This window comes from Saccopteryx leptura, chromosome 11, assembly GCF_036850995.1.
Source record: "Saccopteryx leptura isolate mSacLep1 chromosome 11, mSacLep1_pri_phased_curated, whole genome shotgun sequence".
NCBI classification, from domain to species: domain Eukaryota; kingdom Metazoa; phylum Chordata; class Mammalia; order Chiroptera; family Emballonuridae; genus Saccopteryx; species Saccopteryx leptura.
The window spans coordinates 20,350,361-20,370,818 of NC_089513.1; positions in this window are offsets into that span (position 1 = coordinate 20,350,361).

Below are 20,458 nucleotides of genomic sequence, written 5' to 3' on the forward strand. Positions count from 1 at the left end.
GTGGTAAATACACATAATATAGAAGTTACCATCCTCACCATTTTTAAGCCTACAGGTCAGTGGCATTAAGCACACTCACACTGTCATGCAACCACCATCACCGCCCGCCCCCAGAACACTTTTCATCCCGTAAGATGGGAACTGGGTAGCTAATAAGCTATACAATTGCCCCTCGCCAGATCACGGTTCACTTTTCGTGGTCTCACTATATCGCAGTTTTTAAATTGTATATATCTAATTTTGTATCATGGACTTTTCACTATGTGTACCTCCTCATTCCCCCTCCCCACAGTCCCTGGCCACGGCCACTGTGCTTTCTGTTTCTATGAACTTGACTACTCCGGGCACCTCATGTAAGTGGAATCACCCTGTATTTGTCTTTTGCACCTGGCTTATTTCACTTAGCATAATGTCCTCAAGGTCTACCCATATTGTACCCTGGGTCAGAGTGTCCTTTTTTTTAAGGCTGAAGACTATTCCGTTATCTGTACATACCACAGTTGGTTTAGCCATCCATCATCAAGGGACATTCAGGTGACTGCCTCTTCTTGGCTGCCGAGGACAATGTTGCTGCAAACCTGGAGGTGCAGATCTCTCTCCGTGGCCTTGCTGTCAGTGCTTGTCCACAGCATCCAGAAGTGGAAGGGCAGGATAATATGGTAATTTTATTTTTAATATTTCTAGGAACTGTCATACTGTTTTCCATAGCAGCTGTACCATTACACTCCCATCCACAGCGCACGACGGTTTCAGTTTTTCCGCATCCTTGCCAATACTAGCTATTTTCTGTTTGTTTTTATAAGACCTATCCTGATGGGTATGAGGTGATATCTCATGGCTGTTTGAGTTGCATTTCCTTAATAATAGTGATTTGAGCATCTTTTATGTGCTTATTGGTCACTCGTATATCTCTTCTGGAGAAATACCTATTTTAAGCCCTTTTCCAATTTTTAAATTGAAGTTGTTTATCTTGTTGTTGAGTTGTCTTGTATTATTTTTTAAATATTTTGAAAGCCAGTTGAATTTGTGGGTTGAGTGATATGCATAATTCATCCTGAGATAAATGTCCAAGAAGCAAATTTACTGAACTTAGTCTTGCTATTAATAAATGATATCATATTAGATGGTTCTTCCCTTGAATTAAGACAGTGCTGATGACATACTTGAACTCTTCAAATATATTTGAGGGGAAACATAGCTTCCTAAGGACCCTGTTTCTAAATAGAAAATATGGGGCTGAGAAAAAGCTGGATAGAAGTCAAATTTCAGAAGGAAGTGTGTGACACCCCCTTCTCCCACCACCAGCACTGCCCCGCAGGCAAAAAGGAAGGCTGCCATTCATGTCTGCTACATGGCCAACTTGTAATGAAATGAGACAGAAAGTAGCTGTCGTCAATCACTGACTGAGTTTATGCTGAAGTTTAGAGAAGTCTCGCTGAATGCCATTGGAGCTGCTGAGATAACTAAAATTGTGCCAGTTTATCTGAATTATGTCCTGTTCTTATTCTTTCTCCACACTCATCCTTAACCTAGTGGTTCTTAACAGTGGTCAGTTTTATCCCCAGGGGACATTTGGCAATATCTGGAGATGTATTTGGTCATCATGACTGTGGAGGGTGCTACTGCCATCTAGTGGGCAGAGGCCAAGGATGCTTTTAAACATCCTTCAATGCGCAGGACAGCTCCTACACCAATGAATTACCATATTTCCCCATGTAGAATATGCTCCCATGTATAAGACGCTCCTTAATTTTGGGGGCTCAAAATTTGAAAAAACATGTATTACATAAAGTTATTAAACTCAAGTTTTATTCATAAAATTCATATAACTAATCACTGTCAAAACTCCCATCCATTAGCTTGTCCTCATCTGTGTCTGATGACGAATCACTGTCTTCATATATTGCCTTGTCCTCGGTTCCATTTATGGCATTTGAAATGCCACACTTCTACAACCACTTTATAAGATGCACCCAGTTTTTAGACCCCCAATTTTTTTTTAAAGTGTGTGTCATTTACATGAGTAAATACGGTATCTGGCCTGAAATGTCAGCAGTACTGCTGTTGAAAATTACTGCTTTAACCCTAGATCCACCCAACCCTTCTCATGTCACCTCCTCAATCTATATTTGTTTATACACCTACCTAGGTGTGTGTGTATATATATACCCACACATACATTTTAATATAAAAATATTCAGCTTTCCAAATTCTGCTGTGATTACATATAAACCAATATGGAGGATCATGGGGCAGATTGGGAAGGTGAGGTGAATGGGAACAAGTAACTTTATTAATTCTTTAGCATATAAGCTCCTTGTAAACAGAGATGTCATCAATACACTACTACATAGAGAAGCCCTGTCTCATCCCATGGTCTCAGGTGGGGATGTGGCCGCGCTGCCTCCAGCATGGCTTCCAGACCAGTTGCCCTGCCCTTCTGCAGAGCCCGGTGCTGTTCTGAGGCCCGTGCTAATCGTGGACAACCAGCCTGCCCTATCTTCCTTTCCATCCACGGCTTCCAGTGTGGGGCCTGCCCTCCAGTGACTATATCGTTACAGCCTCTGGCACTTTTTCTTATTTAATCATTAGATCATGCTTTAATTCTCCGAGACTTGAGTGTCCAATTGGTCAAGGACTTCTCAGTTCCATGACCAAAACCCCAATGACTTTTCATCACTGTAGCAGATGGCTGCTCCTTGTCACAGCAGGAATTGTCACTGAGCAAATGCTGATAAGAGCCCCCTGCGAGGACGCTCCTGGTACTGTCCTTGGTGAAGGTTTGTCACTTTCCCCATAAAGGTCTTGTGCGGTTTTATTGGAATGAGGTATTTTTTTCTATTTTATTTTCTACTTAGTTATTTCTAATCTTGCCAGCTTGCTGAACCCTTGTATTAATGCTAATCATGAAAGCAATATCTCATTTACTTTTATTGCCTTACAGAAAAAATTAACCGACAATAACATATGAGACCAAATATACTGCTCACAAAAAGTAGGGGATGTTTCAAAATGAATACAAAGCGATTTAAAAAAAAAAGCATTTGATTTTTATTAAACGAACATCAGAAAAGCAAACAAGTCAAAGAAAGTTGTTTGCTTATGCAAATGAGATACAAACCCAGCTTTTATTTCATTGGTGAAAGTGCACTACACAAAAGGCTGGAAGTACTGGAGTATCTGCATGGTTCCTGATCCCCTAATTTTTGTGAGCGGTTTATATTGGCTTTGCCCTTTTAGGGAGTGGCCCAATTCTTTCATAGGTTTCCTCATTTTACATAATAAATTCCATCTTTTCCACCTTCTGAGGGAGGTGTTTGTTAATCTGTAACCAAATCAAATGACTTACAATGTAGGAAGAGAGTATCATGTTTAAGGGGAACGCCTTTGTAAATGAGAGATAACTGAAACAAAGCTTATGAAGTAAATAACTCTCCTTTCCCTTTCTCTCCATCTCAGTTTTTTATTTTTAAAGTGAATCCTGGATTTTCATAAACTCGACTGACTTGCCCTAAGCCTAAGGATCTAGCCACACTAGCAGCGCGCCCAGGGACACTCGCCCCCTAGGTGGCACCACAGGCCTGTGCTGCCTTCGTCCCTTTCTCAGCAGCACCTTGAAGACGCTTCCCTTTAGCAACGCTGGCCAAACTCTTGGTCCTTCTCTCCTCCCGGCAGTGAGGAGGCGGGAGAAGCCGCCCTCAGTGAGGAGGGAGAGGCCACTCTGTCCCGCCTCCTGGTCACACCGCTGTCCCTCTGGCCCAGGACGCTGCCTTTCCTTCCTCCTCAGTGAGAACACTGCAGATGCTAAGCCCCTGACCTGGGGAATCCAGTGTCACTGGTCTGAGCTGCTAGTAACAGACCACGGCCCCCCTAAGGCACCAAGCCCCCAGCCCAGCCCCTGTCAGCCGAGGACACGGGAGAGCCAGCTGGGGACACAGCCTGAGGCAGCAGAGAAGATGGAATAACAATCATGGACACCCCACGTGGAGCCCACGGCTCTTCTTCACGGTGGACCTTGTACTTATTTGAGTGTCCCCAGCCGCCCGACAGAGCAGGGGCTGTCGGGAGCTGCTCGTATTCTCCCCCTCACTTTCATGGACTTCACTGTCTGGGGCCCATAACCAGGAGATGAGCAAAGACAAGTGGGGTGTCTGTGTCCTGTGCCCTAGCCTTACTTTCCTGGGAGAGACCCCTGCTGTGGACCCCACACACACCCAGAGCCTCTGGTATGCGCCTCAGTGGTGAAACAAGCACTGGCGGATGTCGAGCTTCTCAGGAGTCCAATCATGTGGGGCCCAGGCCCCTCCCTCCGGGCTCTGCGGCACCCACTCCCCCAGTCCTGCCACGGCCCAGTAAGTCAGAGCAAAGGGAAGTAGCCAGCGTCCTCCAAAGCCAAGCTTTGGTCCCAGCACAGCCAACACTCAGACACACTTGACAGGCCTGAAGCTGTTGTAGAAACAAGGGGCTCTGGCAGGAGATGTCAAAGCCAGACTTGTGCTTTAAACATGTAGTTCCTTGGGAGTCTTTTAGGAACACCAAACAAGATAAAATCAGAAACTACGAATTGAGGGAGCATGCTGGTACCCGGAACGAAGAGCAAGCTATGCTGGCTATTACACACACACACACACACACAGAGTTGTTTCTCACGGCATTTCTAGGATGCAGAGAGAAGCAGGTCTCTGGGAGGTAAGGCCCACAAGACATGAACCAGCACTCACAGCCCAGCCAGCCTTTAGATGTATGCCTAGTCTAGCCAGGCACCGAATGCTGGGACACGGGAATGTGGTGGCCGGGACCCTCGGCAACCGTCTCTAGGGCTCCGGCCTGCATCTTCAAAGAGAATCAGCAGCGTCCAGCGACTAATCAGCACCCCAGCCTTGCTGTGGATAAAGTGTCCTCACTGGTCATTACCCAGCCTGCGTTCCAGTCCCCACATGCAGAGCCTGCCTGTGCTGAGCGGTGCGGGCAGGGCTGAGGGAAACACACGTGTGACCCTCACACCCACAGGCACACCTCCCAGCACTTCTGAAATGGGCTCCTCTGCTTCCCAGACAGGTAGGGAACGTGCAGGTCCCTGGAAGGATACCCTATCTGAGAACCAAATGGGAAAAGACCTGAAATGATTAAAGGCAAGGCGGTAGAGAGTCACTAGCTCTCTGATCTATGTGGGTTAGAGAAAAGAGACGTCAGGTCAAGCTGAGAACAGAGGAAGGGCTTTTCATTTGCTTTTGCTTTATTTTGCTTGCCTTGTGAGGAAGTTTGCACAGAGAGGGCGGGCCCTGAGATGATCAGCGTGGTGCCTGCTGGCCATGGTAACTACACGACCTCCTGCAGGACTGGGTGCTCTGCCCAGAGCTGCAGTGCAGGCCTCTCAGCAGCCTCCCACCCCCCCCCACCCCCCGCATGGGCGGCGTCTGTCCCACTGCCCTGGGCAGCTTCACCCTGGTGGCCCGGCTGCCCCGTCTGCAGAGGGTGTGGACAGTCCCGGCTCCAGCCCAGAGGACACGCCTATGACTTGACTGCTGGCTCAGGAAGGCCCAGGGAAGGGGCAGAACACTCCCAAACCCACAGGCCCAGTGATGGATGGCCCAAGGCCCCACCAGGAGCAATCTCAATGCTCAGTCCCGGGCTCTTTCTCCAGCACTAAAAATGAGCCTCCCTGTGCTGAACATCTGTCAGGCCTCCTTCCCCAAATACTTGATGAGCATCTTCAAGTAACAGTAAAAACAGGAAGAAGGAATGTTACTGGAAATTCTCAAAGCTCATCCCTATCCTCCCAGGATGCCTTTTACAGCTGAGCAAAATACGCTAAAATGCAGCTCTCAAGATTCCCAAAAGGAATCTACAGAGACCTCAGTCCTAAAACTTCCCAAGACTCTCTTCCCAAAACGTTCCAACCATGGACGCCCCTCCCCCAGCACACCCTGACCCCAGACTTCCAGCATCAAGAACTTCTCCCAGGTCTTCTCCCACATGAGCCCGATCCTGCTCTTCCCAGCCAAGTCCGCCGGCTTCCCTTCAGCAGAGGGAAACCGAAACTGCTGTGGGTTTCTCCTCGTCACTAACTCAGGGCACGTCCCACTCTGAGCTTGGCGTGTCCTGAACAGCTGTGTTAGGAGCCACTCCGCAGCAGCCCACCCCGACCTCCTCCAGGGCCCCCGGCAGAAGAGGGTGTTTGCTGTCATCACGAGGCCCTCCCCCCTTGGGGTTTGGGGGGAGTGCGGGAGGGAGGTGTGTGCATGTGCGTGCATGCATGCACGTATGTTTGGGGAGCATGTGCGTGCATGCGTGCGTGTGTGCCTGTGTGCATGCATGTTTGGGGAGCCCGCCTGGCCGGGGCTGGGAGATTTGCTAGCCTGCTGAGGGGAGGCTGCTCCACCTCCCCGACCTTGGACCACCAGGCCTGTGAACTCCTTCAACAACAAAGCCCTTTCTCGGCCAGCAACACAGGCAACCACACAGGTGACCAGAATCAGACCAGCCTGAGGCCTGAGGAGGCAGTGAGCCGTTTGAGAAGAGCCTGACACGTGCGTCCTGACAACAGCACGCCCTGATTTCTAAAGTGAAGCCACCCTCAGCTGCTTCCACGTGGACTGACGCCAGTACCCCAGTGAGGAGCCCGAAAAGGAAGCAGCTTTAAAGGTGACAGAGAAAGAAGGACAGACATCACTGAGGCCTCCCTCTGGCCCACTGAGGCAGGTAAGAGTATTATCGTCTGGCCTGGTCAGGTAAACACTGACCCAATCTAAATTGACATTATCTCCATGTATAGATAAGGAACAAGAGATACAGACAGTGGCAGGGACTTCCCCAACAGCACAGAGCTCATTAGGTGGAGACAGGATTTGAACACGCAGCCAGACGGGCCACCGAGCTACTGTAGTCGCCAGATCTTGCTCCCAGCACAGTGACCTACCCTCACCCTGTAGCCCTGCCTCCCTCCCAGACAGCCTGTTTCCTGTAGCACTCCAAACCCTCCACCCCGGGGGCTCCCTGCTCCCACACAGTTGACATGAAGGTCAGTTCTGTCGCTGGTCAGATCGTAAAGTCCTGACCATTGGAGGCCATCATGTGCTCATTGAGCCCTGAAGGCCTGGATTTCCCAGCCAAGCCAGATCAGCTGAGCTGTCCTTGAGGCCTGTACACACAGGTGGCCCACCCTGCCTCAGCAGACTCTTCCCCCATCCCTGCAGCAGCTTGTGGGCTGAACTAAGGGCTGGGTTTTCCTGGTAACTACCGTGTTTCCCCATGTATAAGACACTCCCAGGTATAAGACGCACCTTAATTTTGGGGCCCGAAATTTGAAAAAAAAAAAAATGTATTACATAAAGTTATCGAACTCAAGTTTTATTTATCACAAAATTCATACAACTCCTCATCACTGTCAAAACTCCCATCCATTAGCTTGTCCTCATCTGTGTCTGATGACGAATCACTGTCTTCAACAAGGAGTGCAAAAACAAGCGTGAAAAAGCAGGAAATGCAAGTAAAAAAATCTACAACCACTGTATAAGACACACCCAATTTTTAGACCTTACATTTTTGGAAACAGGTGCATCTTATACATGGGAAAATATGGTCTGTTTGAGAAACACCAAGTTAAAGGTGTAGGTTTAACTGTGGGGTTTCTCAGAGCCCTGGAAAGCCTCCGTGCTCACTGGTCATGGAAGAAGATGCGCAAGTATGTAGATTTGGAAGCTTCCCAAAGGGATGTGACCAGCGGTCAGATTACAATCCTCACAGGCCATGGCCAAAGGACTTCAGGCTCTCAGTTACACTAATGATGACCGAGAACTTGCACAATGCTGGCACACACTAAATGGTCAGAGCTGGTGAGGATGACAAAGATGACGACAACTATGATGAGCACATCTGTTTAGCAAATGTTTTTCTTTCTTCTTGGTTACATGGTTTGCTGGGAGGAGGTAGGGTTTGGCAGTTGTGATTCAATTTACCAGGACAGCACTTTTCAATAGTTGTGCAAACTCAACTTTGTGCTCAGGGCACTTTCCCATGCATGATCTCACCTGTTCTTCAGAGCAACCCTATGAGGTAAGCGGGCAGGGTGCTATGAGGATGCCACCTCTCGCTAGTCACTTAACCTCCGCAGGCCTTGCTTTCACCATCTGTGAAACGCGAGAATACCTACTCCTGAGAAGTGCTCTGAGGGCTGAATGAGATGAAATGGGGAGGGGAGGCATAGGTAAACACTAAACAAACCTAAATGGAAATTGTCCCCATTTTACAGAAAATAAAACTGACGCTTGAGTTCAACTGTCCACAGGTTGCTCCACCTTCGTGCAGCCAGAGAACTTGGGCTACTGAATCAAACGTGCTTTGTGACTGCCTATATCTACCCACAAGAATGTTCATTTGCCCACCAACACTTTTGATCCAAACGTCTGAGTTAGTGGCTACAAGCAAACAGACCTGACATTGGGATAAAAATACCAGATTTCTATCTTCTTTGAAGATAATGAATGGAAAGGGAGTGGATTGAGTTTACCAGAAGTCACTGATTTTCTAAGTATCAGAAAGACAGAGAAAACCTTCATGGGTCTTTGCCAAGATAGTGAGGTTAGTTTTCCAGCACAGATCCAGTACATTCAAAGCTTTCTCTGCCCACACACCTTCTGACTGGATACTCTCAGGAAAGGCTCTAAAACTCATATCAGATCCCAACAGCATACATAAGCCTGTGCGCTGGGGGAAACGTGTGCCTTTTCAGCAGTGGAAGACTGTTAAAATGAAGGACTCTATCAAAATATTTATTGAACATCCACAGGTAAAGACTCATTTAAAAAGGTATCTTTTGATAGAAGTCAGAACAGCAGTGGTCAGGGGGAATTGACTAGAAAAGAACACAAGGGGACCTTTTTGAATGAATGGGAATGTTCTATGTGGTGTTGGGGTGGTCGTTCTTACAATGGGTATGAACAATTGTCGAAGCTCATCAAACTGTACACCTAAAGTCTGTATGTGTTATTATATGTAATTATACCTCAATAAAATATACTGGAAAAAAGAATACTTTTTACAACAGCAACAAAAATGTGAAGAATCTAACCAAAGATATATGACATTTTAATGGAGAAAAGTATAAAACAAGATTAAAAGAGATAGAAGAACTTAAATAGAGATAAGCCAGACTCATGGATAGAATGATACAATATTATAAAGGTGTCGCCTGACCAGGCGGTGGCACAGTAGATAGAGCGTCGGACTGGGATGCAGAAGACCCAAGTTTGAGACCCCGAGGTCGCCAGCCTGAGCGCGGGCTCATCTGGCTTGAGCAAAAAGCTCACCAGCTTGGACCCAAGGTCGCTGGCTTGAGCAAGGGGGTACTCGGTCTGCTGAAGGCCCGTGGTCAAGGCACATATGAGAAAGCAATCAATGAACAACTAAGGTGTCACAACAAAAAACTGATGATTGATGCTTCTCATCTCTCTCCGTTCCTTTATGTCTGTCCCTATCTATCCCTCTCTCTGACTCTCTCTCTGTCCCTGTAAAAACAAACGAAAAACCAATATTATAAAGGTGTCAATTTTGGCTAATGAATTTATTTAACTTATGAATTTAACTTATGAATTTATTATAATGCTAATCAAAATCCTGACTTGATACATTATCATTAAAATTTATATGTAGAGCAAGAACCAAGCTAAGTCAAGACAATTTTGAAGAACAAGATAAGTCAGACTTTCACTCTTTTAAGTCTCAAGAATTATTTAAAAGCTATGGTGACTGGGACAGTATGGCATCAGTGTCAATCATTAGGAAAGAGACAGCCCAGTAGCACCAGGGAAGCCTGACATGGGACAGAGAGGCATTGCAAATCAGCAGGGAGGGGATGGGTTAGCGAAGTAATTTACTCTTATGGGAGAAAAATGATGTTGCCAACTCATACGAGTCACAAAAACCAATCCCAGGTGCATTGGAAACCTAAATGTCAAAAATAAACTTTAGAATAAAATATAGAAGAACATCTTCCTGAACTTGCAGGAGAGAGGATTTCTCCAGATAAATAACAAGGGCAGGACCTTCAGTGGGCATGCAGGACTGACTGCCCAGGACTGGTGCAGGCACTGCAGTTTCTTGGACTTAGAGAAGTGAGATGTCCCCTCTGGCTGAGCTGTCTGTCCTGCTCTCAGGCATGTTGGGGAGCCTGTCTCTGGGTTTGAAATGATACTGTTTCCCCCTGAACACCTAACTCTACTGAATGGTCCCTGAGCAGGCCAGTGCTTCAGACCAAGCTGACTCTGTCCTTCTAAGTCAGCTGATGACAGGTAACAATCCGAGGCAGAACTCCAGTGTCAGCGAAGTCACCTTTGGAGTCTTCACCTTCTTTCCCTGTGTGTTTGGCTCCCTGGGGGGCCAGTTGTTCAGAGACCAGGCATGCAATGAGGCGCCCACTGTGCAGGCTACTGCTTTTTCCAGCTCTGCCAAAGGTCCTACGTCTGACTCTGGGTAAGTCACTTAATCTCTGCCATTCTCCAGTTGTATCTGTTTAGATCACAGAGCTATTGGGGGATCCATGTGCCAGAGGGTGTAAAAGCACCGTCCATGGTGTAAAGTGCTCTTCAGCCATGGAGGGCATTGCCAGGAACCAAAGCCTCGACTTAATGCAGCTTTTGAAGATGAATTTGGGTGTCAGCCATTAGGCAAGAGAATTCTTTGGGGGCAGAGCAAACAGGAGACTCTGCGAGGGCCGCTTGGAATTACACCTCAGGAGCCCTCCCACCAAACGGCTACTCATGCTCCATGCATGTCCGCTAGGGGCTGACACTCAGGGTTGCCATCACTGGTGGGAATTAGTTAGTGGGGCTGGCACAGCGGATAACATTATCCCAGACACACACTGTCATTTTCCTATTCTCTTCACAGTCACTTAATTTTATTTGCTTTTTCTCATACTTACACACATGCATATACATGTATTTGTCCCTTCAAAGGATTTGATTATGATGTAATCAAATTATGAGACTTCACACTTTGTTTTTGTCTTATGTGTTCGTGTGTGCGTCTCTTTGTAGAAGGATTTCCCTTCCCCCAAATCATCAATATATTTTATATTTTCTTCTAACACACTCTAAAATTATTTCAGTCTTTGCCCATCTCCTATTTATTTTTGTGACTGCTGCAAGGTAGGATTACAATTTGTTTCTGCTGATGAATAACCAACTATCCCAACACCAAGTCAGATTTCCTGACACAGTAACTTGAAATGATATATTTTTGTCAAATATTAAATTCCCATGTGTACACAACTTTGTTTCTGGACTTTCTATTCTGTTCCATTAGAGTAAGAATCAGTTTAATAAGGATCTGTTCTTATAATAGGATACAACTAGACAAGCCCTTACCTTGGCTTCTTAGCCTAAAGAAACTTTAAAAGGTCTAATCTGAGAATCCTTATTACCAATTTAAAGAACTAAGGTTGGTTTTATAAAACTAATAAAGCCCCTTCAATATTACCAAAACTTTATTAGAATGTCATATTTGAGATTATGCATAGAATCACTGTTCTCACTACAATTGTGTAAATAATCAAGCCAAATGGAGTAAGACTAGACTTATTTTTACAAACAGATCAGTTTCACTATAATTATCTTTGATAAAAATCAAATAACTATGAAAATTGTGGGGTTTTTAAAAATTCATTTTAGAGAGGAGAGAGAGAAAGCAAGAGAAGGGGGCTAGGAGCAGGAAGCATCAACTCCCATATGTGCCTTGACCGGGCAAACCCAGGGTTTCAAACCGACAACCTCAGCATCCCAGGTCGATGATTTATCCACTGCGCCACCACAGGTCAGGCCAAAAAACTGTGTTTCAGTAGAAATCTATCACATTCCCATAATCAGATTCTAGTCCTGTTCATTGTTTTTGGGCTTTTGCCATCTGTTTATGAACTTCAGAGAAACCACCACAATCAATCATATATGAAGAATCTTCATGCCTGTTATTGTATTGGCCACTCAAGAGAGTTCCTCAGAATACCTGGTGACATCATCAAAGACAGTCAAACTGCAAACCAGGCAGGAAAACCTAGCAGATTGAAATGACCATCCTCATCCCACCATTTTAACATTCTTCTAGGCCCTGCCTGGTAGTCCATTGGTTAGAGCATTGTCCCAATACACCGAGGTTACGGGTTCAATCCCGTCAGGGCACATACAAGAATCAAATCAGCCTGACCAGGTGGTGGCGCAGTGGATAGAGTGTCGGACTGGGATGCAGAAGGACCCAGGTTCGAGACCCCGAGGTCGCCAGCTTGAGCGCGGGCTCATCTGGCTTGAGCAAAGAGCTCACCAGCTTAGACCCAAGGTCGCTGGCTCCAGCAGGGGGTTACTCGGTCTGCTGAAGGCCCGTGGTCAAGGCACATGTGAGAAAGCAATCAATGAACAACTAAGAAGTCACAACGTGCAACGAGAAACTGATGATTGATGCTTCTCATCTCTCTCCATTCCTGTCTGTCTGTCCCTGTCTATCTCTGCCTCTGTAAAAAAAAACACAAAAAAAAAACCCTGGGCTTCCCTGGTCCAGGCACATATGGGAGTTGATGCTTTCTGCTCCTCCCTCCTTCTCTCTTTTTCTCTCTCTCTCTCTTTGTTTCCTCTCTCTAAATGAATAATTAAAAAAAAAAAAAGAATCAAATCAATGTCTCTCTCTCTCTCTTACTCCCATCCTCTCTAAAATCAATCAATCAATAAAATTTTAAAAATTAAAAAAAAATACACGTGCTTCTAAAACTCAAATCTAGACATTTTCTCAACTGTCTGCCCTCCAAACTCAGAAACTGTGTTTCTAATTTTCTCTATTAACCTTTGTTTTTCTTTTGTTTCCATAGAAATGCCTCTAATTAAATTACCTGATTGTTCACACCACAGAGAGACCTAATTTAGGTGGAAGCTCACCTGCAACGCTGCCTCCTGAAATGAAAGGTGCTCGTGTTCATCCTGCGTAAGCAATCATGAGAATTACATCATGTTGTCCCTATGTAAACAACTCGTAAAAGATTAAAAACCAATTAATTACACATTACCCAAAGAAATGTAGACTGACTCAGAAAAGTAAAGCCTGAATCTGATTACAACTCATTTGATTTATTTAGTTGATGAACTCTTGGCTCCTGGGAATCTCTGCTCAGGGGAGTTTTTAATCCTCGGCTATTATTCTCATCATATTAACCACTCTAATGCAATGTATGCTCTCAAGGGTTTTAAATGCCTTTCAGCAGACACACATCAAATGATGTCCATCAGGATTAGACAATTTGAGAAACTCAATGATCTGACCTCCCGTGTTCATGATGGTAACAGTGAGTGTACAACCATCCGTTCTGACAACTCAACTAGCAGAAACAGAGAATATGTGATTCTTTGGCCCTACTACACCAACAGCCGTAACTGAGAGTAGTGCTATATTAGTCAGTCATACTCTAAGCCTGTGGAGAGAATGACCGAAAGAGGAGAATTATTAAAATTAAGTAGAACATGGAGACCAGACTGGAAAATTCCCTGAGCAGACGATACCACTAAAGATGTATAAGTGAAACTTAATTTAGCTTATTTTGCAAAACAAGCGAAACTTAACTTGGGCTACTTCCTGTAAATGCCTAATAATTATAAAAAAAATTTAGGTCACCTTCCTCAAAATGACGAGATGACCGCTTTTAACCACTTCCTGCCATCTGGAAAGCCTCATTGTGAAGGTTAACCAACTTCCTCACTTTCACTTAATAGCTATCCTATAACATCATGCTCCTGAGCTCCATATCAACCTGGATTTAAAAGCTCTTTGCTAGCGAACTGTTCTTATATACGTTTACACAATAAATGCTTACTCAAGTATATTCCTTATTGACTTGGTGAGTTTTAATTTAGCTATTTCTGGATTTTTGGACACATGTTAATCTTCATCAACTTCTTATTTAGAGATCCCTACTATGATCCTCAAATCGGTGCCTCTGTCCCTTACCCCTCCCCCAGCCCTACTTTGACTATGACTCTGCAAACAGCTTTACCTGCATGCTCCCTAAGCCCTTCAAGTTCAAAAGACCTCAAACAACACCCAGATAGTCACTAGGAAAAAGATAACATCAGACCCCCTCCCTCATATCATACACCAGAATAAATTCCAAACGGATGAAAGAACTGTATCTAAAGAATGAGGTCATGTAAGTATTAGAATAAATACTAAATCTGCCAGATTGAAAATACATACCATTTAGTTGGGGAAACCTATAACACTAAAACATGAGGCACAATCTGGCTAAACTATTAAACTTAGAAAATAAAATATATACATTTGTTTTTTTCAATTTCAGGACAAAAAGAAATTAACTTACAAGGAGGAAAATAAAGCAGGTTTCAGATGTCTTTCCAGCAGCAATCTGTACAGGCCAGGACAAAGGAAAAATGTCTACGAGGAAAAGAACATGTGGTCCAAGTGGGTTTACCCAGCCAAGTTGGACCGTAAGGATAAAGGCAAGAGCTCATATTTTCAGACATGAAAGGACTCAGAAAATACATCATCTACGAGCCCTTTAGAAAAATCTACTAGTTGGTGAAATCTTGCTCTCTAAAGGATGAACCAAAATAAAGAGCCTGTGATTCAAAAGCCATAGAAATGGACCTGGTGGGGGGCACAAGGTCCCCTCAGACATAGGACTGCTATGAAACATCTTAGAGAATTATGGTCGCAGAATGCAAATGAGAACTCTGACAAAGTTAAATAATATAAGCCTCAAAATTGGGGAAAAGGAGAGGGAAGAATGGAGGATGGATATATCTAAGTGTTACTTATCTTTTCTAGTAAGTAATTCTGTCTCTATGAAAACTCACATTTTTTAGAGATACATAGTGATTCAAACTTCTTCAATTTCCTTAAATTTATTGGCATCTTCTTCTAGAAATATATTTCCCTTGAAGGGAAGAAAGTTACCTGAAGTGGTTTGATCTAAGCATTTGTTTCTGTTAAATTCTCTTAAAATTAAATGCAGTATTTAAGAATAGGTCACGTATAGAATGATGCCATTCCTATACAGTAGTTTGCATCCGCTTTAGTATTTCTATCTCTGTCTCCCTGCCTCTCTGTCTCTCTGTCTAGCTCCTTCATTCTATGCGTGTATAGGGAACTGTCTGGAATGATAGCAACGAAATTCTATTTTTAGGTGGTAGAATTTTTGGTAATTTTTAGCTTTCTTTTTCACATTTTTCTGTATTTCTTAAATTTTTTATACTAATTATGTGTAGTTTCTATTAAAATAATGACATAAAAAGAATAAAGGGGTAAACAAAAAGATAGTCAACAGATTTGCTAAAAAATAAAAAGCAGGTAGATAGAGATACTACCATCAAACCAAGTGTAATTTAAAGTCAAAAGTATTAATCAGAGTTATGAGAGGCATAATATAATAGTATGGTGAAAGTTACAGTTTGAAGAAAATACAATAGCTATAAACTTTGGTATGCCAAATAATATAATTACAAGATAAATAAAATCAAAACTACTAAAGATACAAGAAGAAGTTAAAGCATGCACATGCACAATATAGTAAAACACTTTAACACACTTACTTTTAAATTTGACAAATCTAGTAAAACAACCATAAAGAACAGAGGATCTGAATATGACAATCAACAAATTGCTTTAGTACAAACACAGAAGTTGGTGTCTTGTCAATGGAAAATAAACATTATTTTATTTTGTCCTTAGAATATTTATAACAATTATTATCTAAAATAATTTTATAAAAATTATACCATATATTTGGCTCAGAAGAAAAACCTCAATAAAAAATGTAGAGGTCAAATTTCCTAAGCATAAGGAAATAAAAATACATGATAAGAGCATATCTTTAAAAGTCTGAAGAACTTAGAATTAAGTAGCATTCTCCTAAATACCTTCTGCATCAGAGAAATTCAAATTTAAAATTGTCTAGAACACAATGAAAAGGAGATTTATGTGACAGGATAAATCACTGAAAGGAAGGAAGGAGGGAAGGAGAAGAATTAACCTCACTAAATATATTTTGATTATTTGAAAGAGCCATCCATTGAATGCTAGTTAGTAGAACCACACCATGAGTCAGTGGCTTTAGACTCTGGCCAACATTTGTAACATTCTAGCATGTCATTTCCTCCTCTAGTCCTCAGACTTCTATCTCCAAAATGGTATATTCAAGAAGATGAGATCTCTAGGGCAGTGGTCCCCAACCCCCGGGCCACGGACTGATACTGGTCCATGGACCATTTGGTACCGGTCCGCAGAGAAAGAATAAATAACTTACATTATTTCCGTTTTATTTATATTTAAGTCTGAACAATGTTTTATTTTTAAAAAATGACCACAAATTCCCTCTGTTACATCCGTCTAAGACTCACTCTTGACGCTTGTCTCGGTCACGTGATACATTTATCCGTCCCACCCTAAAGGCCGGTTCGTGAAAATATTTTCTGACATTAAAACCAGTCCACAGCCCTGGCCGGTTGGCTCAGCGGTAGAGCGTCGGCCTGGCGTGCGGGGGACCTGGGTTCAACTCCCCGCCAGGGCACATAGGAGAAGCGCCCATTTGTTTCTCCACCCCACCCCTCCTTCCTCTCTGTCTCTCTCTTCCCCTCCCGCAGCCGAGGCTCCATTGGAGCAAAGATGGCCCAGGCGCTGGGGATGGCTCCTTGGCCTCTGCCCCAGGCGCTAGAGTGGCTCTGGTTGCAGCAGAGCAACGCCCCGGAGGGGCAGAGCATCGCCCCCTGGTGGGCAGAGCTCGCCCCTGGTGGGCGTGCCGGGTGGATCCCGGTCGGGCGCATGCGGGAGTCTGTCTGACTGTCTCTCCCCGTTTCCAGCTTCAGAAAAATACAAAAACAAACAAACAAACAACAAAAAAAAAAACCGGTCCATAGCCCAAAAAAGGTTGGGGACCACTGCTCTCTGCTGCTCAATTTCACTTGGTTCATACAACATCGCTTAAATATTCCACTCAGTTACCCATATTTACATACAGGGAGATTTGACATGAAAGTCCAATCTCTGCTTTCTTTTAAAAACCAGAGGATTAGGTGACAATCTCAAATCTGTGTGGAGGCCACCCCTTAGAAGTGGGGGGATCACTCTCCAGTTCACCAGAGCCCCCATCCACCAGCATCACCGTCACCTGCCAGGCCCCAGGAGAAAGGGCTATCAGTTGTCACTGTCTCCAGAGAAAACCCAAGACTCATTTTTTTTCTCATTTTTTAAGTCTTCCCCTAAGAGTGAATACTGGGCTCAGGGAGGCTAGAACCTAAATCTGATTTTCTAAAGTAACATCTTATTTTTGTTCTTCATAAAAATTTCCATCCAGAAACTGTTTACATAAGCCCAACTGTTTCCAAGAAAACAGGATGAAAAGCTAAGAAAATCTCCCCGCCCCCAGACGTACCAAACCTCTCCTTGGCAGTCTGGATCCCCAGCTGTTCCGGGTGGGGGGGCTGAGCTAGGACCCACCATCTGGGAGAGGCCTTACTGTGGTCTGGCCGAGTTACATACATAAAATTTAAATTGTTTAACAATGTAAGGGAGTAGAAGGAAGGTGCAGATAAATGCCCAGAAAGATGATGATAATAATAATAATAATAATAATAAGAAGAAGAAGAAGAAGAAGAAGAAGAAATTGAAAATCCACATAATAAATGACTATCTCTGGTCTTTCTAGTCAGCCTACCCCAGGACTCTTCTCCTAGTTTCTTAGGTGGTTGTTCTTCAGTATTGAAATGAATGACTTTTCTTTCTTCCTCTCAATAGGCCAACATTTCCTTTGCATCCTTTTAAAAGAAGGACTAACTACCCTGGCTTCCTTTCCTGCTGCGCCTGTGCCCTGTGAATCCAGCTCCAAGAGGAGAATCAGGGACAGACTGGTCTCGCAGACTTGATAAGTGAGAATGAGATCCAGAAAGAACTACTGTGACCATCTTTCTAAACCCTTGTCTCAGTTCTTATATGGTGCAGCGTGGAGAGTATGCTGTCTGCACTCTTATACACACCGTACATTGTTTGAGATCATGCTCTTTGCCATTTTTCACTATCAATGCTAGAATTGTTAAACATTCATGTCTACAGTCCTTCTTGCAGATAGGGGTGAACACACGTCCATATGTTTGCAATATATGCTGAAGATGTCTCCATATGAAGAAAGAAAGATCTGCATAACTGTGCCACTGAACACAGGTGCAATTTAAGTCATTGGCTTCCTGATGAGTTGTATTGATACAATTCTAACAGGGTATGAAATTGCCTGACTTTTCTAGACCTTGACTACACTATACCAGGTTTCATCATTCTGTTTATTCTTTGCTAATCTAAAACCGACAAGATAAATTTTAAAATTGAAATAAGACTTGCCTCTCTTTAATTAATGTTAATAGATAACTAAAATTATCCTTGGTAAATTTTATCTTTTCTTCCATGAATTACATGGTTCTGTCCTCTGTCAATTTTCCTAATGGGGCACCATGATATTGTGAGTTATAATAATATCACAATATCACATGCCATAGAGAACATGGAAACTCTGTGCCCCTCTCCCACACCTGGCCCTATGTCTCTCTTCCATCTGGTTGTTCCTAAGTTATATATTGCCTTTTTATAACAAACCAGTGATCTAGTAAGTAAAATGTTTTTCTGAGTTCTGTGAGTTGCTCTAGCAAACTGAGCCCAAGGGTAGGGTCTTTGCAACCTCTAGTTTATAACCAGTAGATCAGAAACACAGGCAACAACCTGGACTTGTGTCTGGCCTCTGACGTCGGGTGAGTGGGGCACCTTGTAGGACTGAGCCCTTAACCTGCAGGATCTGACGCTGCCTCCGCTGCCTCCCGGTAGTGTGAGAACCGGGGTAAATTGTAGGACACCCAGCTGGTGTCAGAGAATTGCTTGTTAGTGTGTCGCAAAAGACAAAAATTGTAAATAGCTCTCTTTTCATTAACAAAACGTTTGGAATACCACTGGGATAAAGGGCCCAACAAAGTCTAATTTGCTCCTCTCACCCATCTATTCTTCTCAAAATTTCATAGGAAGGCAGATGGTTTGAATGTCAGACGAGGACAAGGAAGGATGATAAGTAACCAGAATACCAGGAAAGCTGCCTCCGCTCTGGAGGGCCAGCCGGTCCCTAGGAGCAGTGTCCGTGCTCCCTGGTGAGGACAGCCAGTTTCTCTCCAAGTAGACGGAACACGGAATGAACTCTCCACATGAAGCAATCTGGTATTTCTAAAGACTCAAAGGCCTTTAAGAGATGATAAAACTCAGGCCAGAATACCATGTGTTTGGAGCTGTTTCATGTCAAAGAACTTACTAGATGAGGAGAAAGTGTCCTAGCGAAAATGTAATGCACCACATGGGAAAACCTTGACCCCATTAGCCCCAGACCCCATTAGCCCCAGACCCAATATACCAGACCCACCTACGAGCTGGAGCCTCGTCCTGGGGGCCGGCACTTTCCCACGTGTTTTGGTTTTCAACTGCTGTGTGACAATGACCACAAGCTTAAAATGACACATCCAATTATTATCTCACAGTTCCCCTGAGTCAGAAACCCCCAGCTTTTGTCTCTCCGGTTTCCGTTTATATCTCATGGGTTAGAACAGGGTCATATGCTCACCCCTATCTGCACGAAAGACCGTAGAACTGAATGTTTAGCAATTCTAGCATCCATAGTGAAAAATGGCAAGAAACAAGGGGGTTGGTAGAACCTTTGAGGGTATCCACATGTAGCTTTACAGAAATGTGCTTAACTTTCCCCCTTGGAGTTCTAACATCTAACCACAGAAACATATCTTCAAAAATACTGCTGTAGCCAAAATGTCCTAGGGTAACAGAACCAGCAAAAAGTTCTCATTCAGGGCATAGATATCTGACACCATAGGCTTCTCTGGTTCTCCCCATTCTTGATAATAGCTTCTGGTTTCAACCATGGAGTACAGACAGGCTTCCTGTATGCTGAAACTCACCATGCATCAACTACCCATTGCCGTATTTTAAAAGCGTTTCTTTCCAGAACAGCCAAACCCCTTTCTACTAGTTCTTCAACAGGAACAGGTGTAATTAGGAGTTCACATCCTAAGAAGGACAGCCTCTGGCCTCTTAACTCTGCAACACAGTGACCGCAAACCACACAAGCCCAGACCTCTTCCTCTCATGTCACAGCCAAGAGTCATGCCCCGTTGCTAGGAGTGACAAAGCTACTGAGCAGGAAACTGGCCCCGAGGTCAAGTGGCCAGTTTCTAATAATACTGTCTTTTCAGACTCCTCCTTTCCTTCATTTCCATTTCTCAGTTTCTTTTACTTCTTCCAACCCAAAATGGGTGCCAAGAAGTATCACCAATCTCCTTCTTGGATTTACATCTCCAGTGAGGTCAACTTCTTCCCTTTATCCCTTCCAGTATGGTCCTATGTTTCGGTTGGCAACTACACCGATTTCTAAGGA